Raw genomic sequence first — 23,753 nt, 5'->3', positions numbered from 1 at the left:
GAAGAACAAAAAGTGCCAGAATGTGTCAACTTATTTCTCAATAAAGTCAAATGTTTGGGTGTATGTAAACACTTTTAGTGGGCTTAGGTACAGTCCTCCCTCACAAAAAGTAATTACTGATTGCTGTTTTGGGGTTGAAAAATATTGAAAAACAATTGAAATGTAATATTCTGGCCATTAGGCATCAGTAATTATTTATTGTCCTGTCTCATTGTTAAGACATGACAGTAGATTTCCGATAACACCGCATGTAGTCAGCCATGGCATGTCCAACATGATATAGTGAAAAGATGTTCTCCTCACTTTTTGTGTGGAAATGGTTTTTGAAATGTTTGCTTTTTTGACCATCGTCCCCACTCTGTTTTAAACAATTTCTTAAGTTTAGAATATAGCAAATACATTGAAGGCTAACTAGTTAGCTTTTTGGCTTGCTAATGGTTAAAACCATGGCTGTCGATGGACAGCATTGTATTGTATCTGTTTGTGAATGACTGAGATTGGACAGAATCAGGATTCAAGTACAGTGGAAACTCATCGGGGCTCACATTTGTGGGCGAGGTGTGGTGAGTTTTTGGGTGGTGGCTAACGTGGCCAAACATGGGACACTCACCCGTGTGTGTGGCAGTCATAGGCTTAAGGCGGAGAGCGTAAAAAGTTGGATTAGTTGGACTGGATGGCCGGCCTTTGTCGCCGGTGGAAGGTTCTGGGGCCCTGCTGGAGCATCATCAAGCTGTGATCTCTTGCACCCAAAGTCTCCTTAAAGAAGGCTTCTCATCCTTTAAGTTTCATCAGCGATAGACCAATAGTAAATTAAAAAATGTACACTTAATCCATGTGATCGGTATCAGCCGATTTCTTTCATTGATGATCGGTATCAAAATCAGCAGCAAAAAAACAGATCGGAGCATCCCTAGTAAAAACGGTACTTTGAAGGTCATAAACAGGTTTTTGATGAAAAAATAAATTTCTTACAGTTTTTCTCAATTGTTTCCACACAATTTGTGATGCCTGAGACCCAATGACCACAACATAGAACCAATGCACCAACTCCATGAACCAAGTCTGCTAAACTATAAGCACAATTCCTGCTTTACACTCAAACTGAAGATCTACAACACACTTTTTTTTCCAAACACTACACACAATTCTCTGACTTTTGGCACAATTTTCATGAAGTAAACTTCTTGTTTTCACAAAGAACACAATGCCACTCAAAACAGTAAAATTAATATTCCTATTATTCACACTGACTCATCACATGGGTAAACACCTGGCACACATTTTTACAATTAGCAATCAGAGCTTTAGCATAAAACAGCAACAGGTGAGTTTCTCTGTTTTGGAACAGAGGTGTGAGAATGAGAGGAGGACGACGCAGAGGACGCGGAGGACGAGGAAGGATGAGGGCCATAATCTGTGACGAGATCAGGTCCACTTTGGTTGACCACGTGGTAAACCATGGTCTAACAATGAGGGAGGCTGGGCAAAGGGTCAGAAATCCACAAACACACAATCCCCTTCTCCAAGCTATGGAAGATGCATGTGGAGACATTCCAGCGGATGCTTTCCATGGCTGGATTCGCCTTGCTAGGCGATATTTCCCCCGCTGCTTGGCCAGAGAAAACCTTGCATGTGATGTAGATGAGGTGCTGTGGCCTGACCCGAACAGAAGACTTTTGCTTTGTTATTCATTGATTTTTTGTTTATTATTATTATTATTATTTCTTGAACTGAAGCTGTATACATTTAGATGCAGACCACTGTATGTGGAACTTTGTGTTGGCTGTGATGAACACTTTGTCCATTGTTTTTCTGTGAAAAAGAAAAAATATATATTTTTGTGTAATTTTGTGTTCTGAGTCAAAAAATACAAAAAACCCAAAAAACAATTTTAAAAAATTTTGCAAGTGTCACACTGAACCCAAAAAGGCCGGAGTCATGATGAATATGATGTAATCCCAGTGTCTACACTGAGCACATCAGTGTTCAACTGGTTCATATAAAAGTTGTTCATATTGTGGTTTGTGTGCCTCATTTGGAGACAAAACACCATTTTGAGAAGAATGAAGACTGTTTTGGATGGAAAGTTTCATTTTGCAGGAAAATTGAGGGGTTTTTAGAAATGTGTGAGTGATTTTTGGATTTGTGTGTAGAGTTCTGAGAATATGAGGCATCCTTTCAGAAAATGCGTTTAAACAATCGAGAAAAACTGTAATATTGAATACTACTTAATTCTTAATTCACTTAATTGGTCTTAATCTTGAGCCTTCTCCATCGCTGCCCCCACCCTCTGGAACTCTTTGCCCCATTCACTCCGTGCTTGCCCTGACCTTCCCAGTTTCAAAAAACAACTAAAAAGCCACCTCTTTAAATCTGTTTTTAATGTCTAACTTTTTATATCTGACTGCTGTGCCCCGCCCCTCCCCGCTTTTACTCATGTTTTAACTGTGTATTAACCAATCAATGTTGGATTTTGGTGTGTCTTCTATTCTGTTTACTTGCTTTATTCAACTTCATTCTTCTGTAAATTGTCTTTGAGTATTTTGAAAAGCGCTATACAAATAAAATGTATTATTACAGTAAAGTCTCGATATCGATATTGGTTATAACGAATTACTGCTTATTACGATACTATTTTCATTTCCCGGCAAATTTCTAGTCTTTTATGATATAATTAGTTCCGTTAGTACGATACCCGGTTATTATGATAATCCGGTTACTAGGATGCCCTTTCATCTCCCGCCAGCCAATTTGGTCTGCTTATATCGATACAAAAGCAGCTTAAATCAACAGAAGAACCAACTGACATAGCATACACACCTATTCCAACGAAGACACAAGCGTACAAATACATGTATTTAATTGTGTTGTATTCAGATATCTTTTTATCGCTTGCAATAATCACTGTTTTTCATATGTACATGCTGGCGTTCGTTGGTTCTTCTGTTGCAGGCATGTGTTTGGCCAGCTATGTGGGGCGGGTTGAGCATGACCTGTGAACCAGGAAGTGCGGGAATCGGTGTGTGTGCTGTGCTCTGGTGGTGGAAGTGTGAAAAATAAAGTTGACTGGAAGCAGCCGTTCGCCGTGTTCTTTTTTGGTATTGAAATCCTTAAGCAAAGATTGATTTAAGCTGCTTAAGATGCTGTCGAGTGCATTATTGCCCACTTTTAATGCAGTTCGGCGCAGGATCGGATATATCGACAGTCCGGTTATATCGATATTTTTTCCGACTCCCGACAATATCGATATAACGAGACTTTACTGTATTATTATTAATCAGTCACTTTCAGTTGTGCCAAAAGAGGAGTAGCATGCCAGAAAGGAGATGATAATTGGTGTGAATATGCCTTAAGTCAGTGTATCTCATTGGTAAAGCCTGATTTCTTCATTTGCCAGTAGAATCAAGGTCAGATTGCTTTCTAACCACAACCAGATTGCACTACAGCTCATTTGGAAGTGTATCAACGAGAGATGATCTTGGACTCATCTCGGGTTTAAGTTGGTCTGGGCCCATGTTCACGTTTTCTAAAATGAGTTACATCATGCAATGGTTGATTAAAACAGACCACGAGGTGCTAGCGTGACAGACAACTTAAGAATCTTTAGGTGTGGATATGAATAGTGATCCAACTGTGATTGACTGGCGGGCTCTCCAGAGTGACCCTGCGCTAATTACGATAGGTTCCGCCTCATCACCACCTGCACAGGATAAGAAGAGATGACGGATGGATGTTAGTTCTTTATGCAGTGTTGACAGCACTTTTCACTCAGACAAGTGTTGTTTCTCAAGTCAGTCAAATCACACAAACTTCATCATTTTTCAATCTCGTCTTTGTATCTATAGATGAGCAGTCGGATCAAGACGCTGCTACAGTGATTTGCCACTTGTCCTTGCTGCCAAATGATCCATCTGCAGGTATTCTCTTGCTCATTTTTTGCATTCCCCAGATGAGCAAAAGAGCCTCATTTACTCAGGCTTCAAAGACACAGCCGAAATGTTCTCCCATATGACTTTGCTTCTCGGGGGTTTGGGGAGGGGGTGAGATTGTCTGCTTTTCCCTTTGAATCCCATCCAAACAGGCTTTGATGATATCTCTGTGTATTACATGAGTCAACTACGTTCAACTGATGAAAATATGCAAGGAAAGACGGACTAGTTCTGATAGAAAATGCAAGAAATCAAACTTATTCAAACTGTCTAATGAAAGAATCATATAACAAGCGTAAGTAATGATACTTTGCAACATTTGAGTGAGTGATCAGATCATTATTATTCACACATGTCAACAGTGTGACTGTTTTTATGGTGTGGCTGCTCGGTGAAATCGGAAGAGGTTGACGACTTTACAATATCACGAAAAACAAAGATGTAACTCGTTTGTACACCCTCATATTTCCACTACGACAGGTGAATCTCTGGCCATAACCTTGGCCCTCAAATGATGATGTATGTTGTTGATTAATTTGGTAATTTGACAGATTGTTTGTAATTAATGTGAACTGAAACAGTAGCCCTTAGCCTCGTAGTGACAACACACTTAACAAAGTGTTAGAGTCACTTCAAGCTTTGTCCTGCAATGTCTTTCTTAATCGAGTCATTAGGATGCCGCCGTCCGCGATGTTATATAGATCTCTCATTCCACATCTGCTGTAATAGTGATTAATATGATGGTGCTGGCTCACCTAAACGAGTTAGGCCCGGCTATTTGTTGCACGACTGACAGCTTCATTATCATGGCGCATCAGTTCATGTAGAAAAGATGGATAAAGATGACTTTGTTGCCTCAGCATATACTGTAGATACAAAGACATTTGAGGGTCATTAAAATAAACATTTGTTAAATATCCCATATGCTTTACACTTTTTTAAATATCTAGTATTGTCTTTGGTATGTTATAAAATGTAATATAATGAAGTATATAAGAAGTCAAACAATGCACAACGATGAGCCAATTCAAGAAACAATACAAGCAGTTGATGTTTGCTAAATACAAGGATGAAGAGTCTTGAACCAGTCATGATGTGCTATATATATCACTATATTGACACTTACTATGGTACCCATTATGGCATTGGATGCTCATATCACCCAGTACTTTGATACGGGGTACATTATTAAAAAAAAGCAAAAAAAAACGTAAACTGTATTATGGAAAGCAGGAAGTGAACAAATGTAACAGTTAGTGATTGTAAAAGTACCAGATGGAGGGGTAGGATTTAATAAGCTTTGCTCCTTCCTACTCCTTTTGGACATGTGGAACTGGGAACTGATTATGGGATGCACTCGATTGTAATCTGATGCATGTTCAAATTAAATAAAACCATTACCATTACCATTACCATTACGATAATTTTAGTAGAAGAGATGGTCAGACAAAAAAAATAGCTTTCTATTTTACCATTTACTTTTTATTCTTCTTGAGTAGAATAGAGTTGACAGAGGCACTTTAATATGCTGGCAACTGTCAAAACACTTGCATCAGATGGTGCCCACTCAGCTTCTGATGGTTAATTTTCTATGAGAAAGACATTTTATATGTTTTTTTTCTGTGCAACTGTGGCTGAAAGTTTAGTTTCCAGTTCCAAACTTGGCTGCTTTTTAACTCTTTAAATGCTGATGTCAATTTAACATGATAATTATTGTAGGTTAGGTCGGGACGAGTCTGGTGTCCAGGTCTGTATTCTATTTGCTACATCTGAACAGGAAAGGGTGAAATGGGTGAAATGTGGCATCATTACACCCTGTTTTCCCCATAAGTGGCCCGAAACTCTATTTTATTTATTTATTATATTGGTTTGTCAAAATGACATGTCAACGCAAGTCAGGGTCCGATGGCCGATGAACACACAAGTCAAGAAAAGTAGGCCAAATTTTGCATGTTTATTTTGACCAGTTTCTACTAGAGTCAATATAGTGTTTTTTTCATAATGGCTTCTCAAAGATGTTTTTAGATCTTTTTTAATGTAAATATGTAAATATCCTCTGATTTCAGCCCTTTAAATGTGGATGTTTTTTACATTTCTTTTGTCATCCATGAAAGCAGACCTGTTATAAAAGTAATCATGGTTCTTAATTTCCACTGACTGTGCTTATAGTCGAAAGAATCAAATTGTCTCTTCAATAAGATGAGAAGAAAACAACTGATTGTGTTATCACACGGAAATTATATATTGAATCAGTAATATGTATGCTGATGTTGAATTATTTGTACAGGATGTGTTTGGTTAAATTAACTGATCATTAACTTATCATGATTAAATGACAAAGTACTTGTTTTTACTTGGCTTATAGAATCCACTTTGGTGTCCACACTTCATAAGCAGCCATAAGCACTAGGCTGGCTGCTGTGGAGTGTATGGGAGGCCACTTGGAACGCTTTTCCACGGTTTATTTCCATCTGTATGGAAACATTCGTCCCATGAAGTTCGCTGATCTGATGAAGTGAATGGTGTCTTTACGAAATGTCAACAATCTTACTCTGTCTCCTCGAGTGTTCTAGCTAAAGACTTCAATACAACAAGTGGGCATAATATACAAATATCTATATCTTCCAGAACTGGGTCATAACAGTTGAGAATGGTAGGACTGTCTGGTGAAGACGTCACCAAATCTTTATAATATGGTAAATTGTTCAATAATGGAGTACACATCTGACACAGGAAATATACCTTTCAATGTTATTTTACATGGTAATGGTAATGGTAATGGTAATGGTTTTATTTCATTTGAACATGCATCAGATTCCAATTGAGTGCATCCCATAATCAGTTCCCAGTTCCACATGTCCAAAAGGAGTAGGAAGAAGCAAAGCTTATTAAATCCTACCCCTCCATCTGGTACTTTTACAATCACTAACTGTTACATTTGTTCACTTCCTGCTTTCCATAATACAGTTTAAGGTTTTTTTTTTTAATAATGCACCTCGTAGCGAAGTACTCGGTTATATGAGCATTGTTTGATTTCCTTACTCAATCCATTCCATAGTTTGATTCCACATACTGAAATGCTATGGCTAGCATAACGTAGTCCTAGCATAGAAGTGTTTCAAATGTACTTCTTCCCTGAGATCATATTTCTCCTCTCTAGTAGAGAAGTATTGGATGACATTTTTAGCTCATTGCTTATTTTAGCTGTTTGAAGATGAACTATATCAGCAAGTTCAAGTATTTGTCATATTAGAAATAAGGAGTGTTTTGATGTCATGACTACTTTAAAGGTGCTGTTCCTCACTTCCACATTGCCGTCTCGCACACGTGTACATGTCTGTTATGCGTGAACATACACAAAATATGTCTCAGGGAAGCGACATAATTTGGAATCATTGTGTGGTTATCTTTGATAACCATGTAACTAAAGCAGACAGCACCTTTTAAATTCCCAATACTTGTTGGCATATACAGTACAGATTATTTTGAGATGATGATTTCATTTTTTTGGATGAATAGTTAATGTATATTTACATTTTTTTTCTATTTGAAATCTGCCGTCGTGTTAAGATAATTTTCCATTTTAGAATTTGCTGGCCTTTAGCACATTGCATATTGGATGGATGAATGGATGAATGGATGAATGGATGAATGGATGAATGGATGGATGGATGGATGAATGGATGAATGGATGAATGGATGAATGGATGAATGGATGAATGGATGAATGGATGAATGGATGGATGGATGGATGGATGGATGGATGGATCCTTTATTGTCATTGTACAATAACACAGCAATGAAATTGCCAACGAAATGTTGTTGCCTGGCTCTTGTATAACAATAAATAATAATAAAAATAATGTGGAGAATAAATAGATGACATCAAATATGAACAACAATGTAATTGTAATTGGTAAATTGCAAAAACAATGTAAATATTTTTGTAAAAATAATAATAATTTAAAGTTTTGTTTGTGCGTGTGGGCAGGTAGAGGGGCTTATAAGTATGTAGACTGTCACATATATTTGTATGTATATGTATGTATATATATGTAGTCTACTGTATGTAGACTGTTGCACATACAAGTCACTAACCGTAAATATTGCACTGGTAGTATTGAAATATGACACGCAAGACAGTTGCAAGTCTTCAGAGATGGATTTATTTATTTAACGGGTCATTCCTAGAGATGTGGTGACAACCAGTGCCCCGGGGGTGGGGGGCAGCGTCATATTTGTGCTATTCCTGCCAGCGGCCCTGCTTGTTGGTAAAAGCCAGCTACTTTGCCAATGTGAAGCCAATTCAACTGGCCATCGATAAAACATAGCATAAATGAAGCCAGAGGGTTGATGATATTGACGCCAATGAAATATCGCTGAGTTGTCAAATTAATTCCCACATTCAATATTGACTCTGTTCGTCTTAAAGACAGTTTCTTATATTTGCAATAAAAAGGCCAGATCATACCATTTGGCAAATATGCAAACATCTCTGTTAATTAGGAGACGAGCTCTGTTTCCATGGCTGCATTAAGCTTTCACAGACAAATAAAGAGCTTGCCCAGCAAAGCATGTTAAAGTTATGAACACACAGCTTATGGAATTGCCTGTTGATGTAAAAGGTGAGGCAAGCCCATATATATAATACATAGAGAAAAAAGTTCAACAGCAAAATCACATTTACTGCAAGGCGAGTGATGTCATTTATATAGTACATTTAGTACTGCAAGCACATTATTTACAAGGGCTCTGTGAATACAATATAATGTTATTTAAAGGTGGACATAAAAAGAAACTGTACTCAATGCTTTTTGGAAATCTATCTTTGCGTGTCATCTTATTGTTGCAAGAAGCCCTATTATTGATGTTAGTGCTCTATACTTGTGTACTACTTACGTATATCTTATATATGGCCAGTAGTTGAGGTTGCCAGTGCTGTGAAAAATACTGTAAATAAGGGACACCTTTTTTGCAGGCCCGGCTAACCTTTTTTTTTTTTTTTTAACATTTTTTAATTTGTGTAAATTGATTGTTAAACTATTAGATATGAATCTGAATGTAATGTAACTGCTATATATATATATATATATATATATATATATGTCATTACAAATCCATTTGATTACATTATATTACACTCATTACAAAATATGAGTGGTTAGCATGCTGGCCACACAGCTAGGAGACCCGAGTTCGATTCCACCCTCAGACATCTCTGTGTGGAGTTTGCATGTTCTCCCCGTGCATGCGTGGGTTTTCTCCGGGTACTCCAGTTTCCTCCCACATTCCAAAAACATGCTAGGTTAATTAGCCACTCCAAATTGTCCATTTAGTCCATAGTCCGCCTCTCGCCCGAAGACAGCTGGGGTAGGCTCCAGCATCCCCGTACCCTGGTGAGGATAAGCGTTAGAAAAAGAATGAATGAATGATCAAAATAAGACATTGATTCAAATGTGAATGCGTCACAACTAGCATCGCTGCCTGGCTTCTTCTGCCCTGTTCTCAAGGCATGAGGAATGTGACCATCTGTTTATTTACATATGTAACATCATGTGTTCTCCCTTAGGTAGAGCAGAGTTAGTAAAATGCCAATGTGACCAATTCATTTGTTAGATTGGAGCAGTGAGGAAATTCCAAAGCCGTGTCCCCTTCTCCCAGTGTGAGATCCCTTTGATGAAACCGTTGCTGGCACCCGGAGGAGGCAAGAGAGGCTATAACTTATATTTTCAATTACCAGGCTATTCCATTTCACAGTCACACTTTGCATACTGCAACTGTCTGCAGCATTTACGTGAACATATCGTTCCATTGGCGAGGCAGAGATGTGTTTGGTTGGGATCTGTGCTTCTTATATTTGATCATTCACAAGCTTCTGATAGATTTTTTTTTTTAATTGGGAATTTCAGCGCGTCAGAGCATCTGGGTCTTGACTGCAAAATATTGACTCACTTTATCTAAGGCAGTATTCTCTGTGTCTATGCTGTACTTTTAATAGAGAAAAGCATATAGTAAAAGGTATGCAGCATATGCCTTTATCCATTGTTTTGATGAAAGTGTTGCTGTGGAAGTAATTTGTTGTGAGAGAGGAGATTAGAATCCACTATTTGACAGGGGAATCAATGTGGTGTAAGGACAACCTCCTAACCCTCCTATGCCGTCCTCTGTTCAGCAAAGCATCATCACTTTTAGTATTTACCATTTATCTTCAGTCTGCCTATGGATCCCTGACAAGTCCATTAAGCAAGAGAAGCCTTAATGGCTCTCAGCTGATGATGGAAAATCCCTTGTCTGATGAGAAAGGTGAAAAAGACTAAAAGTGTAACACCGCTTTGACCTCTGGCTCTATATTCAGTGGCGCCCGTGGATGGATGGGGTGGATTAGCAGTATCGCTCAAGTCTCAGTCATTGTTACAGAACAGACTGAAGAGCTCGTTGAAGGTCCAATATGGTACTATTTTCCAAACTGGTGGCCAAATTGGAGCCTTGATACTGGAATGTAGACGCTTTGTGCAGCTTTAATATGTGCATCCGAGAGGCACCAATGTGCATTAAATGCACTTTTTACATCCACGATACAACTAACTCTGCACTTGCACAATATAATCGATGCCATGTGAAAAGCCTACAGTGATATCTTTACGGCTTATTGCCTCCAAAAGACAAAAATAATGACACTTACAGCACCCACGTCTTTAGCCGACAAGTTGACAGCGCTCCAATCTTCATTTTTTTTTTTTTTTTACAAAGCTGACTCTTTTAAGTGGTGGGCATATCCACAGGATCGCGTCATCGAAGTGGAGGCAGGTCGTCATCATATCATCATCATATCATCATCATATCATCATCATCTTGTCATATGATATGTCCATAAGGACAGAGGTTTGTTGTTCTTGACATCATAAAAAAAAAACCCGGAACACTGTTAAAACTGTTAAAATCTCACTAAAAAGTCACATCTGAATAATAAAGGAGCTTTAAAGCTATAACATGTCATTTTTTAACATGTCAATTCAGCATAGATTGCACAATATGGACAACAGTTGGTTCCATTAAATTGAAGCTAATATGGAATTGCCAGAAACTTATTCTTATTGAAATTCTTTCTGCAAGTTTCTGTCAGATTTGATGTCCATTCATCCGTAAGAAAATGCATCAGTGGATGATAACACACACAGACACACACATCTAATCAAACGGTGCACCCATGATAAATCCAAACATACATTGTCAGCTTGAAGGTGCTTAGTCCATCTTATAAGGACAATGATGGTCGATGGCGGCCATCAGAGTAATGTGGAGGTTAATGTCCTTTTAAACCTTTGATAAGAATAGTAAAACAAGGCCAAAGTGAACTGTATGTAATGTTTAATATAATATTTGTGTCATGTCATTTTGACATTTACATTTCTGAACAGGTTTTCCCAAGTGGTCCCTCACTACTTTGTGGTTCAAATTTTGCAAATCAGGTTTTTTTTTAAAAAAAATACAAATACAGGCTGGTCAGCACAACATGGATAAATCAAAAATAAATCAAAAATAAATTGACATCAAGAACACAAGATGTTGCTTATTGTTAGTACGCTATTGTTTTTACTATATGTAACTTGTAACTTAAAGGGGACTTATTATGCTCATTTTTATGCTCATCCGTTGTATTGAGTTATGGACTCCTATAGAGCAGCTACACATAATAACATGGGCAGAAAACTTTTTAGATTTTGAAGTATCTCTACCTATTTATAGTTTTATTGCAGTTTTTGAAACAGAGTGTTTTGAGCCATCCCAAACTTCTTTTAGGGTTCACTTCCAAATGCATGAACCTCATTATCTGAAACTTTGGCATCGTTAAACACGAGAATACTACATTTATAAAGCATAATGGGTCCCTTTAAGAGCTAGGACACAGAGAAGCATGTTAGTACACTATTGTTTTTACTATACAGGGGTTAACTTCTTTTTATACTTGTATGGCAAGAGTAATGTCTTGTAACTTAAAGGGGACTTATTATGCTCATTTATGGACTCCTATAGAGCAGCTACACATAATAACATGGGCAGAAAACTTTTTAGATTTTGAAGAATCTCTACCTATTTATAGTTTTATTGCAGAGTGTTTTGAGCCATCCCAAACTTCTTTTAGGGTTCACTTCCAAATGCATGAACCTCATTATCTGAAACTTTGGCATCGTTAAACACGAGAATACAACATTTATAAAGCATAATGGGTCCCTTTTAAGAGCTAGGAGTACAGAGAATAATGATGTGAAAGTTAAGCAAAGGGTTTCACTGGCAGCCACTGAGAGACTCCACTCTCCGGTCGTGGTAATCAGTGGTAACAATTCCTGCAAGCATGTACCCTGCTGGTACAAGCTCCAATGTGCAGCTGTAGGCCAAGGCTTAGATTAACACTGTCATTCAGGCCTTTCTGGGACCTCGTCCCATTGCTAGCACTCACTGAATGAGATCTCTACATGAAGCATTGAAAGAGGCCAGGCAGCCCGTCCAACAATGACTAAATGAGCAGGTAATCTCGTTTACATGATTCTGAAATGGCACAGAGAGGCACGGTTGAAGGCTGCCAAAGTTTAACCATGTTGTGTGCTCAAAGACTATGGAACTGTGAAGATAAATTAAATCAGCTTAGCGCGGACACGGGATAGAATGCAAATATGACACTGTGTGGATGAGATATTCCAGCGCACATGCATGCACATGCGGTATGCACATGCAGTATGCACATGCAGTATGCACATGCAGTATATGAAAATATTCATATATGCCATGTTAAACACTTTGGCTGCACATTATTCTAGTCAATAAAATATGTTGTTGAATTACATAACAACAATGAGTCCACAAAACAGAAGAGCGGGATGACATTTCGGCATAAAAATGATCCATTTGCAAATGTGAGCCAATATTCCACCTGTGAAGTGGGTTAGCACAGTGGCGCTGTGAAGGTATGGACCACACCACTCTGACCCGAGATACATTACCTGAGCTGCGGTACTGCAGTAAGTGATGGTTGTGTTTTTGTCAGCAACACATTCTGCAAAGTCACTGGTACACGATGGCCATGAAAGTTTAAATATTGTTGCTGTCAGCCTGAAACCTTGAATCACTGTGGGTCGCTGTAATTTTTCTATGTTTTTTTGTTTTCATAAATCCCTGCTGCTGGATGCCTCCAAGGCGTTTTAACAACATGTAGGTTAAGAAAAGTACTTATTATTTGATGTTGAGCGTAGATATTATAAATAACTACTATTGGCGGCTGCAAAAACAGGCGATACATCAAACAATTATGCTGAAGGGCAGGTAATTAAAACATTTCATGCTGAAATAAAGTGCCACACATCTCAGTAATTAAGCTAGTCACCGATGCAATTATCTTATCTGGATAAATACTTTCATACAGTACATACAGAATGTTTCAATTCCCTGAAGGTAAATGGACTAGGCTAGTACACACAGTTTCACTTGGTTTATGGCCTATAATAAAAAACCTATTAATGTGGCCATGAAATATCATTCAAGTGTGAATGTTAATTACCACAAACTGTGTCTTGGGACAGAATTGAAAATTGTCAGTCGTAGTCTACTACATATCTTGCGTCAAAGCAGAACCTATTTTTCTTTGTTCAGACAAAAGATGGTTTAACAGTCAGATTAGCCAGCATATTGTCTCTGTCAGATTCGGTTTATGGTAATGGTAATGATATTTTATTTGAACATGCATCAGGTTACAATGGAATACATCACATAAAACAATTCACAGTTTCACATCCAAAAAGAGTAGGAAGAAGCAAAGCTTTTACAGTTAAGTCATTGGGAAAATCACACCACAAAGAACTATTATTATTATTGTTGTTGTTGTTTAACTGTTTTATCACTACATTAATTATATTATATTGAAATCACAGTAATTTATTGTTTAATGGATAATTTTGCGACAAGATTTTGACATAATCAGTGAATCTCAATTGACATAAAATATCAGCCAGTAAGTGTTGTTCTTCATCTCGGTTAATTGGTTCCAGAATCAACCGTGAATTCCTGCAAAGTAGGACTTTTATCTAAAAATGTAATCTTTTCATAGTGTCACGCACTGTGTGGGTTCCCACGTGACAGATTGTCTGTGTTCCCTGTCTGGGCTTTGGTTTCCGTTTTGTACACTCTTATTTTGTATTTGACTTCCTGTTTTGCCTTATCTGCTTTCGTTGCCATAGTCACCCACACCTGTCCCTGATTTCTGTTGGTATTTAGTTCAGGTGTGTGCTTCTCCCCGCATGGGATCATTATCGTTTGTCAGTCTGCCTTCCTGAGTTGCTTATCCTGCTGCTTCTATTATTATTACTATTATATATATTATATATTATAACTATTATTGCACGGCATAAATATTTTTACCTGCATTTGGTCTTCTGGTTCTCTGCATCCTGGGGTCGAACCGTAAAGCTCTCAAGCCGGACCCTGACACATAGATCATTAAAAAAACTGTTTACAGCCTTTTATATATGTATGGTTTTAACATGTTAGAGATCTCTATGCATGAAACAACACCCCTATAGTCACATTTACACTTTCATTCATTCATTTTCTACCGCTTATCCTCAATAGGGTCGCGGGCGTGCTGGAGCCTATCCCAGCTGTCTTTGGGTGAGAGGTGGCCAGCCAATCACACAGCACATATAGACAAACAACCATTCACACTCACATTCATACCTATGGACAATTTGGAGTGGCTAATTAACCTAGCATGTTTTTGGAATGTGGGAGGAAACCGGAGTACCCGGAGAAAATCCACGCATGCACAGGGGTGGAATCGAACTCGAATCGGTCTCCTAGCTGTGTGGCCCGCACGCCAACCACTCGTCCACCGTGCACCTTTCCCAATACAATAGCTAGAAAATAAGCCATTTAAGGCATATATGTATTAGGCTATGCTTCTATGTGTTGTTGTAAAATTATGTTTGAATGAAAATATTTCTCTCTTCTACACATGAACTTCTTTTTGTCCAAGCAAAAGGAAGTGTTTCAGAATTGACTATTATGCAAGACAAACAGCTGAGATGTTCAAGTACTTACGGCAAATGGCATTTCTAGATGCTGGATGAATATTTTTTAATATTTAATGTGTTCCAATTGGTAGCGTGCATGGAAATGAAGTCATGAATATACTTATTTTAAACTGGAAATGGGGTTAACCTTATATCAACAAGCGTAGCCCAGTGGGAGCCGAGGAGGGGAATTTCACACTTTTTGTGTGATAGTTATTCACCCTTTGTGCAGATAACACTTGAGTACTTGCTGTGTGTGACTGTGTGTCATAGTGGTGTGTGTGTGTGTGTGTGTGTGTGCATGTACGTATGTGAATAGTCATTGGTCTACTGTTTACTGGCCTCTTTTGCAGCTATACGCTCATAAAACTACATGACTAAAGCCGTGAATAAACATATTACTTGATATTTGTCAAATCAAGTCATCAGGCGTTACTTGTTAACCGTCTTGAATAATTGACAACTACAACACAATAAAAGGCTACTAAAATTCTAAATGACCTATCAGTGACTGTAAAATGTGCATTTTGTGCTCTGTGTGTGTAGTACAGTATTTACACAGCTGATATTCTAACATACTGTATGTATTGTACATGGCATTAATATTAGTCATAATTCATGCATATTCATTGCTAATGAACTTCGCTCCCAGAATATCATTCCATGTTTCTTTGTGTCTTCCCTCTGAGGAAAAACTGTGCTGGAAACGTCCATTAATATTTAACCTGACACAAATGCATATGCATATAAAACAATGCTCTCGCACAGTGGTTCCCAAAGTGGGGTACCCGTACCACGTGGGGTATGTCAATTGCCATATGGGGTACATGAATGAAAGTGAAAAAACAATTAGCACCTAACATTCAAAGTGCACCTGAACGCCTCACAGTGCGAGGAGACTGGAAGACAGGAACACAGAGCAGCAAGTCGTATCCTTATGTCACCATGAAAAATATGGAAATACTATAAAATGAAAAACCAATTGAATTATGTTCAATATCTCAAGTTAATTAAGATAATAAGGTTTTCAGTGTGCAGGTGTAGTCGCTACATGGCTTCAGGTCGAATGTCTGAAGGGGACGTGACTAAAAAGTTTCTTAAGCACTGCTTTAGCTTAACTAGTGCTAGCTTTACATGAAGACTTTCTCATTGAGGAATAATGAAAACATAATTTCTCTGAAAAAAATCCTCGTCATTTGGAAGTGTTGTGTCACGCCCCCGTGTGGGTTCCCAGGTGACAGTTTGTCTATGTTCCCTGTCTGGGCTTTGGTTTCCGTTTTGGACACTCTTATTTTGTATTTGACTTCCTGTTTTGCCGTGTCTGCCTTGGTTGTCATTATCATCCACACCTGTCCCTAATTTGTCCCGTCTATTTAGTTCAGGTGTGTGCTTCTCCCCACGTGGGATCATTATAGTTTGTCCTTCTGCTAACTAAGTTGCTTCTTTCCTGCTGCTGCAATTTTTACAAAAAATCAATATTTTTACTTGCAACACAGACATGCCAAACGGTGACAGGTTGTCTAGTTCTTATAGATATATTATATATATTATATAGATATATTATATACAGTAAAGTCTCGTTATATCGATATTCTCGGGAGTTGGAAAAAATACCGATATAACCGGACTATCCATATATCCGATCCTGCGCCGAACTGCATTAAAAGTGGGCAGATCTTTGATATGGCATGTAATTTTCTCCTTGAGTTCATGGATTGCGTATCTAGCATGCTTTTGTACTACAATACATTTTGTACTACAGTAAATAAAAATAAACTTACGCTGTAGTGATTACCGGTTACCGGGACATAATACACCCCGGAACTATTGATAGGGAAGGTGTTGCCACCCGGAGGGGTAGGCGCGAGGGACGGGTGTTTTCCGCTGTGTGTGCTGCACTCTGGTGGTGGAAGTGTGAAAAATAAAGTTGACTGGAAGCAGCCGTTCGCCGTGTTCTTTTTTGGTATTGAAATCCTTAAGCAAAGATTGATTTAAGCTGCTTTTGTATCGATATAAGCAGACCAAATTGGCTGGCGGGAGATGAAAAGGGCATCGTAGTAACCGGATTATCATAATAACCGGGTATCGTACTAACGGAGCTAATTATATCATAAAAGACTAGAAATTTGCCGGGAAATGAAAATAGTATCGTAATAAGTAGTAATTCGTTATAACTGATATCAATATAACGAGACTTTACTGTATTATCTGTTTACACAGGAACATGTACTCCTCTCAAATATACACCTCCTCCAAATAAACACCTGCTACTCGCTACTCCTCCAGTGAGTATATAATGTACGCCTCCTGTACTATTTGAGGAGGATGTATGATAGCCAGCATCTAATTAATGAAGTAAATATGGCTTGGTTCCGATGTTATCCCATTTGATGTGTGTGTGTTTCAGTGGTGCAGACATATTAAAAAAAGGCCATAGGGAGGACAGTTATGTAAAGAGGAGGTGCAGTAATGCTGAAGAGTCTTCTGAGTGCTCCTCTTCACACTGCAGTGATTTCCTGTGCGTTGAGTTGAAGGTGAGTGACAGTCACAGTGTGACAGTGCAGCGTGTTCACAGAACCTTCGCTTCCTTTCTGACAGAGGACACAGACGGAGCTTTTGACAAGACACGACCCCTCTGAGAGCTGGGTACTGTACTTTACTGATTCATCTCCGTCATATAACCTCAGTGGAAATAGTTTAAAAGTCTTCGGAATTGTCATGACTATTTGTAGTTTGAGTCATTGCCTGGACTTCAAATTTTAAACACATAAGAAAACAAACAGCAGTCAGAAAAAACAGAGGTTGATATAGCCTGTTGTTTTCCTTGTGAGGGCCGTCTGCATGACGATAACATGATTACAGCGGACTTCCAGCTGGTTAACCGCCTGTGTGGCCATTGAAGTGATATCAAATTATCCAGACAAACGGTATCAGTTGCAACCGAAAATTGAATCAGATCGACTTGAGGGAATCTGTGTTGAAAGAACTGTCACTCTTAATACTTGTGAAATAAAACACAGGCCCAGAATGGACCGTTGGGAACAATTTGTAAAAGCCGTGTTCAGCTAAAATTCGAACGCAAAACTTTTAAGTTATTTCAAAACATTTTGAAGAAGAAATGATGCAATGTGAATTAATTTGTTGCAGGCTCAAGTTGTCGCCACCACTAAGTAACATTAACCTTCCTCTTGTGTTAGCTTTCTGGTATCATCTCTTAGGTTAACGGGTCAGTTTTGACCCGTGTATTAAATCAGCTATAAAATACACTAAAAACAATAAGTTACCATCAAATTTCTCATCTCTTGGCTACCTTCTTAGGCTTCCTCATCCATGAAAATGTTGCTTTTAATACTTTTGGTGTAGGCATTTTTTGTCACTATACCCCTCCATTTCTATTTCCAAAAATGGTCAAATTAACCTCAAAAGAATCATATTAATAAATTGAAGGTTCTTTTGTTACCTGGCTATTACTGAGAGATATAGAACATATCTCCTAAATCAATTAGTTTTATTTATTTTCTCATTTTAGTATTAATCACTAAAGAAACATCTATAGTGTTGGGGTGAATTTTGACCCATATATATTCATGTCAAGAAAAAGTATAAAAAGTTATTGTTTTCAGCAACAGAACTTTAGTATAAAGTGAAATGAAAAAGCAGAACAGGTCCAGATCTTGGTTCACTGTACTTCTTGCCATTCTTTCCATGATCCAAATTGTAAATGTGAAATCAGCCAATCAAATGAGTGAATTCCCCTCACATGTCTGGACCTTGTTTTTCTGCTGGTATACTGGAAAAGCGGTCAAAATGAGAATCCCCTGAAGCTTCCATGATGAGAAGAGGAGCTGGTTGGCATTGTGTTGGCTAATTGTACACTCAAAATATTGCTTTATAGTCATATTATTATAACCGGGTTGAAACCCACCCTAACAATTAAAATGTAGAACAAATTATTTTTTTGGTTTTATTTTGTTGAAATAGAGTTTCCTGACAAAGTCAAAAAGCCTTGATGCAAAAAACAAATGTTATGTGATTGTTTTTATGCATTAAAATGTAAAACGGGTCGGTGCCGACCCTAACACAAGAGGAGGGTTAATAGGTGATAGATGGTGTTTAGTACTGTATGGATGCATGCTGTTGGAAATAGTATTTCTTTAATTATACCAAATTGACTTTTTAATACTGTTAGAACAGTAATAATATGTGTTTAAGATTTTTAAGAGTTTTTGACACCACCATCTTCCTCACTCAAATAGTCCATTTGGAGTTGCAGGTTTTCATTAATCCTCATGTCCATGATAGTGTCTTTGACCCACCACTATCTAGATGAGCCCACCCTGAATATGCAGGCCACACCCCACAAAGGACAGCTTTGTAAAAAAGCAGGCTTCGCTACACATCTTAAAATAGTACTAGATGAGTCCACCCTGGATATGCAGGCCACACCCCACAAAGGACAGCTTTGTAAAAAAGCAGGCTTCGCTACACATCTTAAAATAGTACTAGATGAGTCCACCCTGGATATGCAGGCCACACCTCACCAAGGACAGCTTTGTAAAAAAGTGTGAGCCCAGGGTTAACTATGTCCCCCTAGAAGTGTTTCTTTGGGTGGAAGGGAAAGATAAATGTGTTTTGAATTCTCACAAGCTAAACATCAGGTAGAAGTTGTTGGAGTTTCTGATTCCCTACCAGCAAAAGAATAATATTTTAATCTCTCAATGACATTTCTCACTGGACTGTTTTGTGAACATGGGCCACTATGCCGATGAACTAGCCGACAAATGATGCCCGATGTCTGTGTAGTATTATACTAGAGTATTCATACAGGGAGCGGGGTGCAATTACAAGCTCACTGAGTCTGGAGTTGCTAATAGCCATTTACCAACACAATCAGCGGGTTTACCCGAGTTTTTTTTTAAACATTGGTAGTCCCACAAAAACCTTGTAATGACCACATAAAACGTTACCGATGTTGTGGCTAAAATGCCAAAGCTACTTACCAGAGACGTCTTGAAGTAACATATTTTCTTGAGAAACTTTGGACTGTCCATTCTCCAAGAAATATGTTAAAAGCAGACGTCATAAAAAAATAAAACGCAACAGAAGTCCTCGAGAGCACCCTAACCCTAACCAACCACAGAGGAGTGGGCGTGCCTGGAGGCATGCCGTGGGTGAAATAAATTAAAACCAACGAGGATAAGTGGTAGAAAATGAATGAATTAATGTTTTCATGGAAAATACAGCTGGAATAGGTGCAGATTCCGGAAGATCTAAAATGCTTTGTGTGCTGGTTATTGTGTGTAGCTGCTCTATAGGAGTCAACGTCAATACAAAGAGCCAAAAAATGTGCATAATAAGTCCTCTGAAAAAGAAAGCTATACACATTTCCCACATGTAAGCGAGTTGTGCGTTCCAAACAACTATTCAATGTCGCTTTGCTCCACTGGCCCAATTCAAGGCTTTTCAATATGGCAAAATTGGCTGCTGTATTTCAAGGTTTTATGAGCTGTGTGTGACAGCTCTCTTCTATCCTCTTTCTCTCTACCTGCCTGATTTTAAGACTGTTTGACACTTTTGCCGTTGCATAATTCATCGAGGAACTAATTACCCTGGCAGCTGCTACAAAGAAATGTCCTCTCTGCATGACTGTGGCAGCAGCTCAGGAAATTCCAGCTGCTGGGCACTCAAATGAATGCTTCAGTGTAAATTAACACGAGAAAATATGTGAACTATACAATGAATATAACTATGTATTCATGGTGAATGAATAACATTTCATCTCATACAAAGTGAGCTTTAAATAATGCAGGTGTACTGCAGAGTTGAATGTTTATTTATGTATCACGCTAATTGCAGTAGGCTCACATTAGGCAGCGTTAGAAACCTCTTTCACTCTGGAAAATCTTTCTTACAATGGAATTTGCTAATTCAGTATATTCAAAACCCACAGAAAATATATCAACATTTTAAAGCTATTCTGTGTTAAATAACCACTGCTGTGTCTCTGAATAGGAAATGCAATATACAGTATGCATTGATTCTTAATGCAGCATTACATTAATGCATAATGTGGCACATAGCATGGAGGATAAGCTCGGGGGCTGACTGCATTTCCCTGATTTGTGTTTGATGGATAACTTATTCCAATGCTTATGTAATTAGAATCCATTTATTCCAAAACAATATAGCCTCAAGATTCTTCATTGGAACGCGTAAACAAATTGCAGTGCTAAGTAACTCTCATTTAGTACTCATAAGCCAAATGCACAGCATATACTGTGCAAAACTCTGGTTGCCAGTACTTCAGAAAACACCGGAAGCTATCGCTGACTAAACATGGGATGGTTTCATCAAGTCAGCCCAGTAAAAATGTAGAATATTGATCACAACAACCAGTTTGGCCACCAGTATATATTTCCAACTCCATTATAACAATTAGCATTAGTATTAGTGTATTGTCTAAGAATATCTAATATATATATATGTGGTTATATATAGCAACTGTCAGGCTGTACAACCAGCACTGGTATCTTATCTTATATATATATATGTGTGTGTGTGTATATATGTGTATATTATATGTATATATTTTATCTATATAATATATATATATATATATTATATGTATATATATACTTTTCAGACACGACTGAGACTGTACTCATTTTCTTTTACCATAAATCACTATGGCGTTGCAGAAAATGTGCAATAAAATGATAACAAAGTGGTGAAAATATGCGGTCATAACATGTGTTTTGTTGATATGGTATAAAAGCTTGACTGTTGTGAGACAACCCGTACTTATGACACGAGAGGCATTCAGTGAGTGATATAAAAATAAAAGTACATAATGCTTTTATTCATGGGAAATGAATGCCCACAGCCCCACAGAGCTATAAACTGATTGACAGCTGACACCTAGTAGAGACTGTGAATGTTTGCCTTTAACACCAATCCAATGAAGTTTACATCATCACGGATGAAAACCATATCAGACATTTTAACCATTAGATAGTATGTATCTGTATATGTATCTCCCAAAAGTGGTCTTCTTTCTTCTAAAAGGTCAACGCTCTAGAAATTGAACTTGGATTTACTAGCTGGATGCAGTAGATTTACTATGGACTCAACACTCAGCCATTGTTGTCTAAATAGCTCATACTTAGTACTGTAAAGCATGCTAGTCATTCCGTCATGGTCTGCGACAGTATGAGTGCTGCCAGCACTGGGGAGTTGTGGTTCATTGAGGGAAACATGAATTCCAACAAGAAGTGTCACATATGTAATGGTAAATATTCTGCAATTGTCATCTTTTGGAAATGGGACAGTTAATTATGAGTGAAATGTGTTTGGAATGGTTAATGAACCATATTGTCACTGTTTTTTTTTTCACAAAATGTTACTTAAATTTTGCCAAATGACTTAATAGATCACGGGTCTTATTATTAAGGTTGAATGGTGAGGTCACGACCTCACTTGGCCATAATGCAAGCAGAATGTAACAGTGAAAAATGAAGGCCTTTATCATCACAGGACTAAAAATATCACCTCAGCATTTCCTGGCATCATCATATGATTATATTTTACTTATTTTAAAGGTATTAGGATGTCGCGTAACCGAGAACATTTCCGTCGACACCCGCACAATGTGGATGAACAAATGATGTCATGAAGAACTACTTTGTGCAGATGCGCAAACCAAGGCAGAACCGAGTCCACAGAACCGAGTCCACAAATAGTATTCTAGAAATGTCAACAGTTTGAAACATGCACTTCTGACACCTCCGGGCCTTAAGTGGAACAACGTCAACCCAAAACAAATACAAGTGCTCACTCCTTGTGAAAGTGGATAAGCTCGGTACACAAAACGACATCAAGCCCCCGACATCGTGTGCGCTCTATGAGTGTTGTGGACCAGATTAGCCGGCACCGTCCTCTCTGCGGTCAGCTAAAACGCCACGCATGATTGAACAAGGGCGGAAAGCCTTAAAGACGGAGATGTTTCCAATCAGTGCTAAACAGACAGAAGGTACCCTGGCAGTATTTGGACACAAAAAGTGTTTCAATGCTATGTGGAATCTCATCCACCCAGGTCTGACCACCTGACGAGGATTTGTATGGCGTTCTATCAAAGTTTTCCTCCAAAGTGAAAGTGAACACTTGGTCAGCTTCCCCAGCAGAACAGTGACAGTCCTGCATGAGCTGTTTATGAGGCATCCCTGCCTCTACGGAGTAAAAGCTTTTACAGGGACATCTCCACTCCATTAAGGCATAACCGTGACATCCCTGAAGGACGCCCAAGGTCAGTCAGTGCGCTGCAACCCTTTAGCCTTCTCTCCCATGCTCGTATACAGAATGCACTGTTGTTTATTGTTGGCTTTTTTGCTGTATAAGTCTATGTTGTGGGCTATCTGGAATGAAGGAAATGCCCGGAATGCCCGGAATGCCCGTGACCCTCTTGAGGATAAGCGGTACAGAAAATGAATGGATCAATTATTTCAGATTTTAGATCAACTATTTTTCTTCTACTTTTTATATTCTGATGAACAGCCCGTTAAAGGTTGTTTACAAGAAATTAATTACAAAAAAATGTGAGTACCAGTGGTGCAGAAAATGGATGGATGGATTGTACGTGCAGAAGAGCCGCACCATGCAGCTATCTCCCATTTATAATTCAGAATCCCATCCACCGTCCATGTGAATAACCGTTAGTTGTACTCAGTCATTGCACTAATCCTTGCTGATTCAAACTTCATCCTCTTCC

This window comes from Doryrhamphus excisus, linkage group LG20, assembly GCF_037039965.1.
Source record: "Doryrhamphus excisus strain RoL-2023G ecotype Guam linkage group LG20, RoL_Dexc_Guam_v1.1, whole genome shotgun sequence".
NCBI lineage: Eukaryota > Metazoa > Chordata > Actinopteri > Syngnathiformes > Syngnathidae > Doryrhamphus > Doryrhamphus excisus.
The sequence above is the reverse complement of the archived record's forward strand: the minus strand, read 5'-3'. Positions refer to the sequence as shown.